This window comes from Chinchilla lanigera, unplaced genomic scaffold (assembly GCF_000276665.1).
Source record: "Chinchilla lanigera isolate Chin_1 unplaced genomic scaffold, ChiLan1.0 scaffold00028, whole genome shotgun sequence".
In the NCBI taxonomy this organism is placed as follows: domain Eukaryota; kingdom Metazoa; phylum Chordata; class Mammalia; order Rodentia; family Chinchillidae; genus Chinchilla; species Chinchilla lanigera.
The window spans coordinates 19,404,911-19,421,815 of NW_004955429.1; the positions used below are offsets into that span (position 1 = coordinate 19,404,911).

The window sequence follows — 16,905 nt, forward strand, 5'->3', positions numbered from 1 at the left end:
GCATTGGGTCAGGACTCCCTTGGCTATCCCTCCTTTCTCATCCACGTAGAGGGAGAATGGTTTTTGCAAATCAGGGAGGGCCAAAGCTGGGACCTCAGTTAGGGCCTGTTTTAACTGTTTGAAAGCCTGGTCTTGAGACATTCTAGGCGGTCTTGAGTTACCCCCCTTAAGGAATCATAAAGGGGTTGGGCTATCTCAGCAAAACTGATAATCCAAAGTCTGCAATATCCTACAGCTCCCAGAAATTCGTGCACCTGTTTCTTGGTAACAGGAGTGGGAATCTGCTGGATGGTGTGTATTTGCTGAGAGGAAAGAGTGCGCTTTCCTTCTTGGATCTGATAGCCCAAATAAGTCACCAATTTTTGGCAGATTTGGGCCTTTTTTGCCGATACTTTATAACCCAGCTTATCTAATTCCTGTAGGAGAGCCTGGGAGGCTTCTTTGCAATGGTCAAATGAAACTGCAGCCAGCAGGAGGTCATCCACATATTGTAGGAGGGTTACCTCTGGATGATTCTCCCTATATCCAACCAAGTCCCTTGCTAAGGCTTCATCAAACAGGGTTGGAGCATTTTTAAACCCCTGAGGGAGGTGTGTCCATGTTAGCTGTTCAGACACTCCTGATGACGGATCTGTCCATTCAAAAGCAAAAATAGGTTGACATACCAGAGCCACAGGCAAGGTGGAGAAAGCATCCTTGAGGTCCGGTACAGTATACCAGGTCCGCTCCGGCCTTAACAGGCTCAGCAAGGTGTAGGGATTAGGGACTGCAGGATGGAGGGTTATAACTCTTTTATTTATATCTCTCAAGTCCTGCACAGGCCGGTAGTCCTGTGTTCCTGGTTTTTGCACAGGCAACAAAGGATTGTTCCAAGGGGAAACACAAGGCTTTAAAATGCCATGATCCTTGAGTCTCTGAATATGTTTTCCTATTCCTTGGCGGGCCTGCAACCCAATAGGGTATTGCTTAAGCCATATGGGGGCAGCCTGGGGAATAAGTTCAATTACCAAAGGTACCTGGTTGACTGCCAGCCCAGGAGGATTTTGTTCCGCCCATACTCCCGGAACCTGCTGCATCCATTCGTGTAATAAGTCTTTATTAGTAGAAGTCTCAGGGCTTCCAATAACAAATGTCCTTCTCCCTCTGGGCATAGGGCCAAGACCTTGGTTTGAGGCTTTGAAAGGTCTTTGTCCAATTGTACTGTTGGGATGGCTGTTTCAAAACTAAGATGGACCTTTAGTTTATGCAGAAGGTCACGGCCCAATAGAGGGTCAGGGCATTCAGGTGCCCATAAGAATTCATGTGGTATAGTCTTTTGTCCAGGTCTAGCAAGTTGGACCTGAAATTTTTGATACATCTTAGCAGTACCAGTAGCCCCTAACACTCTTAAGTTTTGTCCTGTAGGTTTTCCCAGTGGTTTGGTTATGACTGAATGAGCTGCACCCGAATCCACCAAAAAATCAATGGGTTGGCCTCCCACATTTAGGGTTAACCTGGGCTCTGGGGGCGGGGGGGGGCATGAGAGCCCTGACTTTCTCAGTCTTGGAATAACAAAGTCTTTGCATCCTTTTCCAATTTGGCTTTAAGTTTTGGACAATCCTTTTTCCAGTGCCCTGGCTCTTTGCAATATGCACATTGATTCTTATCTAGTGGAGGATGGTCCTTGTATTTCTTTTCAGTTACCTTTTCGGTTAAAACCTCCAATGCTTTAGTTAGCTTTTTGTCAGTTGCTTCTTGGCGATCTTCCCGATTTTCAAAAACCTTTTGGGCTACCTCTAATAACTGACTAAGGGGCATCCCTCCGAATCCCTAGAGTTTTTGTAATTTTTTTCTGATGTTGGGGGCAACTGGGTAACAAAGGCAATATTCATAGCCCTTGCATTCTCAGGAGCCATTGGATCTATGGGGGTGTAAATGCGATAGGCCTCCTGCAATCTTTCCAGAAAACCTGAAGGGGACTCATTTGCCAATTGCCTTACCTCGGACACCTTGGATAGGTTTGTAGGTTTTCTGGCAGCACCTTTAAGGGCCTCTAGGAACAGCTGGTGATACTGATTGAGAGCCTCCTTACCTGCGGTCACGTTGGGGTTCCAATCAGTGTGGGACAGTGGGAAAGTGGAGTTCTGGAGGTCTGGGTCAGACGTCGGGTTTCCGTCAGGGCCGCGCACCACTTTTTTACTCAAGGTGTGGATGCATTCTCTCTCGTCCGCTGTAAACAAAATCTGTAAGATCTGTTGACAATCATCCCAAGTGGGGTGATGGGTAGAAAAAATGGATTCCAGGAGAGAGATGAGCCCTTGTGGATCCTTCGAGAAAGGAGGGTTTTGTCCTCTCCAATTATATAGGTCTGAAGTGGAGAAGGGAACATAGGTGAAAACTGGGGCAGTGGGATGATCGGGGTTAGGTATCTCTCATAACAGAAGGAGGGCTGGGGTGGCAGTAGAGTTGGGCTAGTCGGGTTGCGGCCGACTTCTGGTCCTGATAGGGCTGGGGGGGGCAGAAAGAGGGTTCGGCAGAGGGTTCGGCAGAGGGTTCGGGTTCTGGGGAATTAGGTGCCAGGGGAGCGGAGGGACGATAAGGCGGTGGGGGAGGCTCCTCTTCATTGGCTGGCAAAATCAGACTCAGCTTCAATTTTGGTTTCACTTTCAATGGTGCCAGCAGCGGAGGATTGTCAGACTGCCATTTGGTAGCCTCAAGAAATTTTTTTAACCAGGAAGGTGGATCATAGATGAGATGAATCCAAACATGAATGTAGACAATTTGGTCAGGGTGTATGGGAGGACCGAAGACGTATCTTTGGACTGTCTCCGCAATGGCCAGGTCAAAACTTCCAGTATCTGGCCACTCGGGGACAGCGCATGGCCATTCTAGGGAACAAAATATTCGGAGCCTTCCAGGATATAGAGGATCTCCGTACCCTTGGGCCCTTTTCCTGAAATCTGCAAAATGATTAAGGATCAAATTTAAGGGTGTCAGGGACACAGAAGAAGAGCCTTGACCCATGATTAGTTGTTGGTGGTTAGTTTTTGATAGAAATAGATCAACCAAAGCAACACAAGACAAGGTGCCACAAAAGACACAGAAAACATTAAGTACACATAGAAGACTTTGTCTGTCCTTGATCAGGTGACCTGCAGGGGAAAAGTTGTCGCTACAACTCTTATATCTGATGAGTTGCATATGACCTGGGAGGGAAGGATCAGGTGAGAGGGAAGAGACAAAGGCCAAAGGGAGATGAAATCCCAAAACCTGGTGGACTAAAGTCCCAAATTACGAAGTGGGCAAGAAGCCCCCAGAGGGCGTCCCGCTCTGGTGCAGAGGGAGCATTAACTCTCTCCACTGCAACAAAAGTGTGCACCAAAACGAAACAGAAAGGAGAGGATACTTACAGAAGTTGATTGACTGGCGAAAAGGGTCTGGCGAAAAGGGTCTGGGGAACAAGGGGGTCCTTATGTTGATCCTGGACGAGCCCCCAAATGCTCTACCAAGGAAAAAGGACCCCCCAAAAGGATGAGACGTCTCTTTGCAAAAAGAAGCACTTTATTTAAGCTGGTACCCAGTGGCATGGAATACAGATGGACTTTGTACTGCTGCGCCCCGAGGAGAAACAGCGAGGGGCTTATAAAGGAAAAAACCGCCAAGGGTAGGGAGGGGGAACGTGGAACATACAGTAGCCAGATCTTGTTTTTGCAGGATGTTATGTACATCTGGTGGTCATAGTTCTCAGAACTGATGTTTTCACAAGAACATTGAGTTAACGAGTTGGCTCTTGTGGTTTTGCATTGCCTGGGAAGTGCAGCAGGGGATTTTTATGGGTACCATAGGTGACTTGAGTGTGAAGGGAAATGGCGCATACAGAACAGGATGGCGGCGCTTTGGTCAAGGTACAACAAAGACAAGCACTGTTTGCGTAAGCTAGTGATTATAACCTTCAGCAAACCTTAAAAACTGTGAAGGTTAAATACGTGATAAAGTCATGTAAAGGTCAGGAGTAGGTAAAGATCTCTATGCACTATCAGGTTTTATTAAATTTAAACTTAAAACATACAGAGCTCTTGATTTCTAATACGATGGCAACCAGAAACATTGAAACGATACCCAGAATTTGGAGGCAGATTTGTTATCGTAAATGAGCACTAATTAGGATCACTCCCAGAATATCAGGCCCTGATCTCTGTTGGTTTAGGGCTTACACGGGATAAGCAAGCAGGAAGCACAGAGGCAGAATGGCTTGTCAATTGGGGACTGATTCTTACAATATGCATCGTAGTGACTAGCTGTGCATCACAGTGACCAGCTTTTTCTAAGAGACAAGCAACCAGATCTGGAACAGGAACTATTACCTGGGTAACTAACAAACTGAAGTGTACTGGCTGGGGAGGGCATTATTCTGCTACATTTCCCTACTCTTTTAATTTCCCCAGCAAATCTTTGCTGGACATATTATATATGATCTTCTGAGACAAGGTCCCACTACAATTTTTGTTTTTGTTTTTGTTTTTGTTTTTTTCCAGTGCCAGGAATCGAACCACAACCTTGCACTTGCCAGGCAGGCACTGTGCCACTGAGCTAAATCCCCAGCCCCCTAACTAGCATTTAGGCCTGTCTGTTTTGTAACATTACTCTGGCAAGGGAGTGAGGGAGCTAATCTGATCTAGGAGAGTATCCAGTATACCTTGGATACTCATCAAATCTTGGTGAAGTGTTTGATTGACTGTTTTATTTTCTTGGGGCAAATGTCCATAGAGTTTAAGGCAGCTAGCAGGGGGCAGGAAAGCAAGGACTGAGATAAGCAGCCTGAAAAGACATAAAAATAAGGGGACTAGGTGCAGGGCAAGCCTGTGAATGAAGTCCTCAGGCTTTGGTTGTGTGTGTTCTCTCTTTAGAGTGAGCCTCAGAGGAGCTGCTCCAGGTAAACTTTTCAGCAAATTTAAGGCTGGATTTCTGAAACTTATAAAAGTAGTTAATACATACCTACCTGGGTTATATGTGCATGTAAGAATGTCTGCAGATATGTTTGGTCTTTTAACTGGCTGTAAGCTGTTTGCAGTTATTATTTAATCTAGTTTTGGAGTTACTTGTGCTACCAATGCAGGCCCATTGTCACTGCCAGTGATTCAAGGAAGGCCATCTCTAGGGATGATTTCTTTACAGCAGGTCTCCACAAACTTTTTTTTTTTTTTTGTCAGCACGGGTGGGGAATGGGAGGTCAGGGCTGGTGACACAGACACTGAAGCCTGAGCTGGCTGCAGGGGTGTATAGGTGCCAGCACCACGGCTTGAGCTTGCAGAACAAGCAGTGGAGGCAGGTCTGGCTCTGATCTTCCACGGATACCAGGCTTTTAGTCAATTGGATCCCCAGAGGGGGCTTAGGCCTCTGGACCGGATTATTTTACATCATTGGTGGCAGCTTTCCAAACAGCAGCAGGAAGCAGTTTGCTGTGCAGATCATCCATGCAGGAGAGTTTTGGTCAAAATAGTTTTGTCCAAGGTGACTATAGCATATCTAGTCTGTCAGCCTTTATTTCTAATGGCACTACTTTCATCTGTAAACAGGGTGTGCACAGCATCTGTCAGGGAGTCCACTTTTTAAAACAGCTGGTCCCAGTACAGCTTGTGGCCCCTGGATAGTTAGGTCTCAGCCTAATGTGAACTTGTCAGCTTTCTTGATCAGAAGGACAGTGCCTGCTAGAGAATGGAACCAGTTTCTGCCAGATATTATAGCAGAGACTTTGTGTCTTTGCAGAGGGCAGCTGGAGTGTTATCAACCAGAAATGCAAATGTTTAATTGTTTGATCAATCTTACATGCCTATATTTGTTTATCTGAGCAACCAATCTGAAGATAACAATATGTAACTGTCTTGGTTACTTTTCTCTCATTGCTGAGACAAAGTACCCAAAGCCCAAAATTAAAGAAGGAAAGGTTTATTTAGCTTACAGTTTGTGGAGGTTTCAGTCCATGCTTGGCTGGCTCTGAGGCAGAAGATAACAAAGCAACAAGAGCAAAGCAGGGAATGGCAGCCGAACAGCAAAGCAGCCAGAGTAAAAGGGAGGAATTGCCGCAAGCAGCCTCTTCCCCTCCCTTACATTGTAAGCAGGCTACCCCCACCTAAGGGGTGTGTAGCTCTCACATAATCTCCATGCCTTCCTCTTCCACAGGCTCAGGATGTATACAAAGCAAGCACCCTGGCTTCCTGCTGAGTCACTTAGCCAAACCTCTAGACTCCCCAAGTTGACACAACGTATCAACCATAACAGTAATACAACAACCATTGTTAATTTCCTATCACCTTGTCTGAAATTCTGCATTGCTTTTATTGTTTCTATGTTGTTTTATTTATATCTTTGTGTTTGTTAATTTGTTTTTGTTATTTTCTCTTTAAAATAAAAAATAAAATAAAAAATTTTAAAAAATCAGAAACGTAGTGGGGAGGAAACAAGGTTTTGAACCTCTGGGAGGTTGAGTCCACATAGTCCAGAACTGGGGTCTTTTCATTTAAAGACAAAAAGGGTCTGGCTGACAGAAGCCAAAGGCTGAAGAGGGCATTCTTTAGGTTCAGGTAGGTATACTAGCAGGCTGTGGGTGGCAGCAGACTGAGGCAGTGCCTATGGAGGGCTATTGCAGCAGCAACAGCAGCTTGGATATCTTGAGCTGGTTTTGAGGCAGGAGAGGTGTATTTCAGCAGTTTGACGGTCTGTAAACATTTTGCAGTTTTGAAACCTCTGGGTGTGTGGTTGAATTTCTTCTAGCTGAGTCTCTTATGGACTATTTGAAGCAGGTGGGGGCTGCCTTGGGACAGAGCTCAATCACCAAAGGGGCATGATTGATAGCAAGCCCTGGGGGGGTCCTTTGTCCATGTCTCTGGAAATGAGTCTCTCAAAATTTCAGGGTTATGATTATCAGGCAGTTCAGGCTGATGTAGATGCTGTTCTTCAGGGGTACAGTCAGAGTCCATATCAAGTCTGGGACAGTGGACCTGAGTGTGAGGGAGGCAGGTCCTGTCTCAGGAGAGGTATAGGGCACTCAGGCATGTCCAGGAATTGGTGTTTGATAAAGTGTCCATCAGTCTCACAGGAGCTGTTTTTGGCAGAAATTTTTTTTCAGTGGGGGCTTCAGTGGGTAACATTAACTTTAGACATGTTTATTGGCTCCTTGCCTCCCTCTTTGAGGTCTGCCAGGAGAGCAGTGTGGCACTTATCTAAGTTTTATGGCCCTCTGTCACATCACAGTCCCAGTTTGGACGTGCTCAAGGGAGGACTGTGTTCACTCAAGTGTCAGGATCAGCCACAGTTGTGGAGACTTTTCACTTTAAACAGGCTGGGGCCCTGTCTCAAAGGTGGCAGCATTTTTCAGTGTTAGAGTCAGAAGGAGTTGCTGACAGTCATCCCCTGTTGGCAGGTGGGTACACAGGTGCAAAGCCAAGGTGCAAGAGTTCTTATCCCTTTACGGCAATTGAGTCCAAGTGAGTTAATCTAGGAGATCAAGAGGCTGTGGTGCAAGAGACAGAACTGGCGGCGGGGGCATCACAGCTGGCTGAGCAGCTTGGGCTTGATGAATACCCTTGGGCAGAACAGGATAAAGCGTTTCTGGCTTGGGCTGAATCCGAGAGCCTCTCAGATGGCCTTGTGGGTTTGTTTTGCTGAGTAGGATGGCTTTCTTGTCATGTAGGACACAGAGGCGGAACCAAGGTGGGAGAGTTTTTAACCCCTATGGCAACTGAGTCCAATGAGCTGGCCTCTTGTCTCAGGGTTTCCCCAGTTGAAGGGACTTACGGGAGCAACTCGCAAGCAGAAGAAGGCATCTTTTCTGCTTTGGTGACAGCATAGATCTCGCCCAAGGTGACTCACGGTCTGTCGGGATGATGTGTGGCGGGATGCGTGTTTGTGCTTTCCATGACATCCGACAGGAGCGGGGGTCAGTGAGGTGGCGTGGTTGATGGTCAGCCCTGGAGCTGAGTCTTTAGTTTTTACCTCTGGGAGGAGAGTTTTCAGAAATTCAGGATTGCAGTTGTCTATCTCAGGCTAATGCAGGCATCATCTTCCTCTTGGTGAGAGGTCCTCCCAGGCTGTAAGTTTGTGCCTGGCGAAGACGTGAGAAGCAAGAGTCCCACTTGCCCCAGTGATGGTAACTTATTAACAGAGGGAACTTTTTTTTTTCCGGTACCAGGAATCGAACTCACGACCTCGCAATTGCCAGGCAGGTGCTGTGCTGCTGAGCTAAATCCCCAGCCCCAACAGAGGGAACTTTTGAAGGCAGAGAGTTCTGTTCCATTGTCTACCAGGAAGGTCACAGGTCTGCCCCTAACTTTTGCAATGACCATAGGCTCTCAGGCCCAATTCAATAGAGCTCGGTCTGTCCTATCTATTCAGGTGTGACAGGGTGCAACTCACTTGTCAGGGCTGATCGTCCAATTTCCCTCAGTCAAAATGTGGGACTCGGAAGGAATCACTGACAGTCATCTTGGGTGGGTGTTAGACGATACCATCTGCCCAGGATGGGCGTGTAAGCCGAAGGCCGTGGAGGGAGGGCCTCTGGCTGAATGCAGGCCACGGCCAGCTGGAACCAGTTCAATTGGCTGGAAATAGATGGGTCGGGAGCAGGAGTGAAGCAATAGGTGTTTGCGGAAACTGGCAGCTGACGAGGGGGCCAAGGTAGAATGCTCAGCAAGAATAGGCCTCTTTTTTCTTTTCTAGATGCAGAGAGCAGTTTGGTTTTATCTTTAACTCTGTAAAAGCCCCTTTCCCTGCAGTCAGGAACTGCAGGTTTTAACGAATTAGTTTTGATTTTATCTCCCTACCATGCACGTTGTGTACCTCTGAATGATGGTGCAACAGACAAAGGGTGGGTGGCCCTCAGAGAGAGACCATTCCGACGCCCACCTGGCCGCACCCCTCGAGGGGACTTAGCTGAGACTCAGGTAAGGAGGGTGTGAGGCCTCCTTTAGGTTGTATGTCGATTGCCACAGAACTGCAGTGTCACATACCCAGAACTGCTGTGTCACATACCCGGAATCCCAGCACAGCGGGGGGGCTGGGGCAGGAGAAGTGCAAGTTCAAATCCTGCTTGGACAACTTAGTGAGACCCTGCCTCAAAACAAAAAATAAGAAAGGACTGGGATGCAATTTGGTGTGAGGGCCTGAGGTTCAATCCGTAGCTCCACCATTACCACAAAAAAAAAAAAAAAAAGTGGGCCAGGACAGTGGTGGCTTCACAGAAGACAGTGTGTACTGGTTCACCTGACACTAAAATCTAAGACAGAGGCACATTCTTGGCCAGGGTGCTGTCATAAAGTCTTACATAGCGCTCCACACACCACTCTCATTGCTCTGTTGAGCTCTGATTTACTGGAGAGAGGGTGGGGAAACTGGTTGGAGCTCCCAGTGTGAGGATTCCAGGTGGCTGTAGTCCCAGCTGCAGTGACGCCATACACAGTAGTCTCAAGGAGTTTGGAACTCAGAAAAAGGAGACTCCACTTACAGCTACAATGCTAGAACCAGGTGCAGTGGCACATACACCTGTAGTCCCAGCGTGTGGGAGGCTGAGGCAAGAGGATCACCAGGAGTTTGAGGCCAGCCTGGGCTACACAGTGAGTGCAAGGCCAGGCTGAACTAGATAGCAAGACCCTGTCTCAAAAAAAAAAGTTTTTAAAAAAAAAGAGCTGTAGATGTAGCTCAGTATAAAGACCCTTGGATTCAATCTCCAGTAACACACACACACACACACACACACACACAGGCTTTTAATGTTGTGCTCATCCTGGTCTACTAATAACATCTGCACATGATAGCACATAATATCAGCTCACCTTCTGGGCCTATCAGGAGCATGTGCTCTCTGCATCCTAAAGGGCTCCCCACCCTGTGCAGCTGGAGGGCTGAGGCCGCACCCGTGTTCATTGAGAACAATGATGCCTATTAGGGTTTTGTTTTTTTTTTTTTTTTTTGAGTCCTTATCTGGTTTCAGTATCAGGGTAATTGTGGCTTTGTGAAATGAGTTGAAGCATTCCTTCCTTATCAACTGCTTGGAAAGTTTGAGGAGTATTAGCTTAGTTCATCTCTACACTGAGGCTAACCATTGAGCAAGTATCACTTCTTAAGTTTTGTTACTTTTTTTTCTTGGTACCAGGAATTGAACTCAGGGCCTTGCACTTGCCAGGCAGGCACTTATGCCACTGACCTATATCTCCAGCCTTAGTTTATCTCTAAATTCTGGTGAAATCCATGGCAAATCCATCAGATCCTGGGCCCTTTTTGGTAGGTAGCTTTTTTATTTGTGCAGTAGTTGCATTGCTTGTTATTGGTCTGTTCAGGGTTTTTATATTGTCTTGGTTCAGTTTTGTAAAGTCATATGTGTAGGAATTTACTCCTTTTCTCAAATTCTCTGATTTATAAGAATATAGGCTTTCATAATAATTTCTAAGAATCCTCTAGATTTTCATGGTGTCTTATTTTTGCACCTTTTGTTTCTAATTTTACTGATATGAACCTTCTCTTTCTTTTGACTTTTTACTAAGGATGTATCAAGCTTATTTATCATTTCAAAGAACCAGCTATTTGATTCATTGATTCTTTATATTTTTTGTCTCAATTTTATTAATTTTATTTATTTATTTATTTATTTTGGTACCGGGGATTGAACTCAGGACCTTGTGCTTGCCAGGCAGATGCTTATGCCACTGAGCTACATCCCTGGCCCAATTTTATTAATTTCTGCTATCATCTTTATAATTTCTTTCCTTCTGCTACTTTTGGGGTTGGATTGCCCTTATTTTTCTAGGACCTTGAGATGCACCCCTAGGTTGCTTATTTGGGGTCACTGTTTTCTAATGCAAACACTCATATCTATAAACTTCCCCCTTAGAACTGCTTTCTCTGCCACACAGATTCTGACACGTTGTATTTCCATTGTTATTTCATTCTAGAAATGTTCAAATTTCTTCCCTGATTCTTCTGTGACCCAATGATTGTCCAAGAGTACATTAGTCAGTCTCTGCATGTTTTCTGCTTTCTGTGGTTTCTTTTTTTGAGACAGGGTTTGGCTATGCCATTCAGGCTGACCCTTGAACTCAACATGTAGTTTAGGCTGACCTCAAACTTGCAGTGATCCTCCTGCCTCAGCCTCCTGAATGCTGGGATTTCAGTGGTGTGCCACCGTGCCTGGCTTTATGGTTTCTTTTGTTATTGATTATTAGTTTCATTCCATTGGGACTTGATAGGAATCATGAGATTATTTTAATTCTTTTGAATTAAAAATTTTCTTCTGTACTTCAATTCTTTTGTACATGCATGATATAGCCTAAAATGTGGTCTATTTTGGAGGGTTCCAGGGACTGCTGAAAAGAATGTGTATTCTGCTGTTTGGGGACAGAACATAGATACTGTGAAATCCATTTGTTCTATGGTGTAATTTAACTGTGACCTTTCTTCACTGATTTTTTTTGCCACATTGACCTATTTGTGAGAATGGAGTATTGAAATCTCTCAAGATGATTGTATTGGTATCTTTTACATCAGGTAGTTTTTGTTCTATGAAATTGGGTGGCCAGCGAGCAGTTCATAGTTATGTATACTCATCTTCTTTGGTGAATTGTCCCCTTTGTTCCCTTTACCAACATGTGTGACCTTTTTTGTCTCTTCTGACCAGTTTTGGTTTGAAGTCAACTTTGGTAGACATTAGAATAGTGACTTCTACTTGTTTTCATCCTTCAGCTTCTTCAACTATCACTTCCATCCTTCTTTCGGTCTGTGTGTATCTTTTTAAATGAGGTATGTCTCTTACAGGCAACATGCAATTAGATCTTGTTTTTGATCCAGTGTATTCCTGTTGTTACACCTGTTTTGCAGACTTACTTCAGTTCTGGTTTTTCTGTTTGTTATTGTTTAACTACTCTCCTGTGTGATTATTGTTTCTCTCACCTCATGGGTGTTGCTGTTCTCCTTGTCTCTGTTAGGATTCCCTGAAGTGTAGTGCTAGTTCGGTGGTCATAAAGGTCTTTAGTTTCTCCTCATTGTGTGAAAGGTCTTCATAATTCCTTTATAGTCGCTGTGGCGCCACCTAGTGGAGACTATGTGCCATGGCCAATGTGGCACTGGCCCTTAGAGGCCATGTGCTAAGCCCCACCCTTCTTCCCGGAGTCAAATTACAACTTCCTACTCCCCTTTATGTAATATCCTGTTTCATTTTCCCACACACCCAATGCTAGCCTGCTACGTCAGCTAGCCCACCCGCTAAACCCCGCCTCTAGCCTGACCATATATAACCACTGTCCTCCTTTGTCCACCCCAGAAGACTCGCTCCCTCCGCAATCCCCCTCCTCCCTGTGGTCTTCTCCGTGCTCTCAACAATAAAAGTGTTTTATTGTTTTATTACTCTCTCTGCGCTGCCGGCCAGACACCTTTTATTGTGGAAGCTCTTTATTGCACTTTTGATTTTGTAGAATAGCTTTGCAGGATATAGTAATCTGAGTTGACAATTCTTTTCTTTGAGGGCTTGACAAACTTCACCGATCTCTCTCCACCTGTGAGATTTGTGTTGAGAAATCTTGTGTTATCTCTGAGGTTTTTTCTGTAGGTGGTTTGGCTCTGCTCTCTAACAGCTTCAATATTATCTCTGTGTTTGAGTTTCTGGTATTTTGATTCTGCTGTGTCATGGAAAGATTATTTTTTGGTCCTGTCTACTTGGGATTCTAAGTGCCTCCTTTTCCAGGGTATCCATCTCATTGCCTAGACTTGGGGAATTTTCTGCAGTAATTTCAATGAAATTTTTTTTTTTTTTTTTTGGTCATTAGCTGATACAGACCACTATGAAGTGACTCTGAGTAGGATTGAAATTAACCAATTGGCTCTCCACGTTTACTTGTGAGTTGTCCCAAGGCCTAGGCCCCTTGTCTGCAGATGGGCAACGGACTCATAGGAAGTGAACCTCTATGAGTCACTGCTGACCACTGAGGCCTGTTTTGGCCTGTGAAGCTGTGACGCCTCGAAGGACAAGATAAGGCCACAGCTGAGGACATTTGGCTCCAACTCCAATTAACTACAAGGAGACTGCAGCTGCAGGCTCCACACTCCTACAATAAATGACAACCTAAAGGTAAGGTAGTTCTCCTGATTGACCTAATTTACTACTTGGGAAAATATCTCCCAAGGTCCTGCAAGATTCCTCTCAGATTCCCACATTTTCTTAAGTATCCCCCTCCTTTGTTTGAAAACCAAATAAATATAGGCTGCCCAGAGAAGTTCTTTGTCTTAGCCCCCAAAGAATCTTGAATTCTGTTAGATTTTGGAACCTCCTGGAGCCCTGAAGTCGTAACACTTGTCTCACTTATTTAAGCCTTTGCCATCCACTCATTTGGGACATGGCAGGCCTGATCAGCCCGCAGTAACTAAGGGATACTATTAACCTGTTAATTAGCTTCTACCTCAACCCATTTCCTCAACCCCAACGGTTCTTCAGTTTGTTCTAGAAACATCCAGCAGTTCTTGGATGATCTTCTGATTGTCTTTTGTTTTTTTAACATTACCAACTAGATATCCTAGTCATCTAGACAACTGGCAAGGTGGGCAGTAAGAGAACAGTAACATAGAAGATATAACAGTTGGTTTAGATCCCTGCACAGCTATGCAGAGGGGCAGCAGCCAGTTTCTGAGATAGGACTCGTGAAACTCGGGTGAGAGGTTGGGGTGTTTAAAAGGGAGTGAAGATGTGAGAGAGGTTTGAGTCTGAAAATGTAGATACCTTAGAAATGTATTTTCTGGGGCTGGGGATTTAGCTCAGCGGCACAGCGCCTGCCTGGCAAGCGCAAGGTCATGAGTTCCATTCCTGGTACCAGGGGGAAAAAAAAAGTATTTTCTGCTGGGTGTGGTGGTGCACATCTGTAATCCCAGCACTCAGGAGGCAGAGGCAGGAGGATCGTTGTGAGTTCGAGGCCAGACTGGGCTACAAAGTGAGCTCAAAGCCAGCCTGAACTGCATAAAAAAAAAAAAGAAATGTATTTTCTGGGGTGTTCTGTTTTTGGTAATCTTAAGGGAACACCTGTACTGTAACCGAAGTTGGAGATCAGAGTTGCAGATTTCAAGCCCTCACACTGAAGCCTCAAAATAAAGCTCTTCAGAGCCTCAGGAGAAGGGAAACCTCAGGGCGTTTTCCAAAGTGGGCTGCAGTGGTGAGCACACACCTTGGAAGGTGTGTCCACCTCGTGTTAGAAAGGTGCCACAGTGGAGCCAGGTATGGTGCAACACGCCTGTAATCCCAGTGTGAGGCACACTTGCAGAATAGCAGACTTGTCGGCACATTATAGCAAAAGCTAGGAATCAGTTCATAGCCTGTGACTGTGCTCAGGCTGCCTGTCATGGAGGGAGTCAGCCGTGACTGTCTCCTTCTCTTTGATAATGCACCAGGCCAACTTGACTGTGTCCAGTTTGCGTTTTCCTTAGTTAGAAAAACGTATTGTTTCCAACTGGCTTCCAGGACTTCATGTCTGGGGCAGACTGGCCCAGTCAAGGACCCATGTAACTCCACTTGCTCTGCTGACACCCTCTCCTTCCCAGAACGTCCCTGTCTAATGATAAAAATTCCTTTTCAGTAAATCTGCCTGACAACGTATGACGTAATTCTTGTATTCCGTGTAACCAATCATGTAATAACCTGCTATCAGCTTTGTACTTCCCACTTGCAAACTGTATTTAAACTGAACTCAAACCTGACTCTGGGCTGGTGATTTGAGCCTCTGGATTCCCCAGCCCACTAGAGTAGTAAAAGTTGATTTCTAACTCCTCGGTGCAAAGAGTCTTCCATTTGGTTTGATATTGGTTTTTCTGCTACACCAGCACTTGGGAGGCTGAGGCAGGTGGATCACCATGAGTTTGAGGCCAATCTGGACTACATAGCAAGACTCCATCTCAAAAGAAAAAAAAAAAAAAGCCATGACAGAGAAATGAACAGGTATCTAAAGAACAGAATGAAGATACAGGTTGTCATTTCATGCATCAGGTCATAACAGGAATGCTGTATCTTCCTTCTCATGGTGAATTTCACCCGGGCCTCTCTTTCTGATCTCTTACTTACTCATAAAGGACATCAAGACAGCTGATTTCTGGCTGGCAACTCAGCTGAAAATGCCACATGAAAAGCATTATATATCATGTGGAACTCATAAGTACATTTTACTAGCAATTGCAACTCCAAGTGCACAACTTGAATCAGATCTTTGGCCCTCAAGGGATTAGTGAAATAGCTCAGCGGCACAATTGCATGCCTGGCAAGTGCAAGGTCCTGAGTTCAATTTCCAGCACCAAAACACACACACACAGACCTCTGGCTCTTGTCCTGTATGTTTCATATGTTACTTGTTGGGAGATCACCTTTTGAAATGGACCTGGCAGGAACACATTAAAGAAAGTAGTAGACTATGAAATGTCAACTTTTGTCAAGAAAGGGCAAGAAATTTATTCATGCTATTTGGTAGAAATCCAGCAGATCATTTAAATCTATCTTCAATATCAGACCACCCTTTTATGTCCAGAAATTCTTCAACAAAATGTGAAGATTTAGAGACTGCAGAAGCCTCACTGGAGAGTGGACATGCCACAATCCCCACTGCAACTGTAGCTTCTTCCAGTGCCAGTGTGGGTGGTAGTTTCTTTGACAGAAAAGGACTTTTGATTGGTCACCACTCTCACGTGAAATGACTATTTCCAAAAATAAAAATTCGAGTGACTTTTCTTCAGGAGATGGAAGCAGTGTTCGTGTTCACTGGGGAAATCAAGAATAAGAAACTGGTAATAGCAGAAGAGGAAAGGTAATGCAAAATGCAGAAGAAAGGCCAGGTTTTCAAGACCTCTGTAGAGTCCATTTCTCTAATAGGTCCAACACTTCTAATAGTCAGTCTCAAACAAAAACATAGACAATGGAACAAAGTCACTCAGCAGACATGCTTCCAAAGTCCAAAAGATCAGGCACAGAAGAAAATGAAGACAGTGAGAATATTTCATTTCCTTAAAGAAAAAACATCCAGTGAAAGATATGATAACAAAGAACACTTTCCAATCATCTCTGTCCAGAAAAAACTGGAAATATTTTCAGGCCAAACACCCCAGAATGAAATGATATGACAGCAGTGTGGGAACGTGTGGATGGACGCTCGTTTGAGAGAATCCACTGGGCTCGGCCATACTGGTCCACATGCGGATGGCCAGGGCTGTCCGTGTTCACAGGACACAGCAAGATTTCCCTGGACTGATACTAGAGCCAAGCAGAGGTCCTGTGCTTCCGATAGTGCACTTCCTGTGGAACAGCTGAATACCATGGGATGTGTGGCTGGACTTCACAGTGAACCTGAGGTAATTCAACGAGAACCTACTTTTGGCTTAGATATTCTCTGAACAAAGCAAGACTAAGGGTATGGAGTCCACATTGGGTTATCAGAATGCTTGCTAGGAAGCACTACTCTCCTTTGATTATCTGCAGGTTAAACCAAAAGACTGTGGTGAACATACCTGACTGAGAGGAGGAATATGCAGAGCTTCTGAAGGAGCATACATCTCAAGAATATATGAAGTTCTGCAAATATCAAGTGATGTTCACTTGGGAGACTGTCCAAGGCCTACGCTCCTTGTCTGGAGCTGGGCAGTGGATTCACAGTAAGTGAACCTCTGTGAGTCACTAATCCCTACTAAGACCTGTAGTGGTGGATGAAGCCAGCAACCCTCAAAGGATAAGTCAAGATCACAGCCAAGGATACCTGGATCCGATCTCAACTCAATAAAGACGATAGCTTCAGGTATCTTACTCTTGGGTGCATTAATTTAATCCTCATATTAATTTAATACCTTACCTGAAGAAGTCCTTGAGTAATTCCACCCTTCTTGAGTACTCCCTCCTTTCTTCTAATAACCAAATAAATACGG

At 45.0% G+C, this 16,905-nt stretch overlaps 1 pseudogene; it reads left to right on the plus strand.

Moving 5' to 3' along the window:
• The first annotated feature begins 3,864 nt into the window (after positions 1-3,864).
• On the plus strand, positions 3,865-15,902 carry LOC102024598 (annotated as a pseudogene).
• The last annotated feature ends 1,003 nt before the right edge of the window (positions 15,903-16,905 follow it).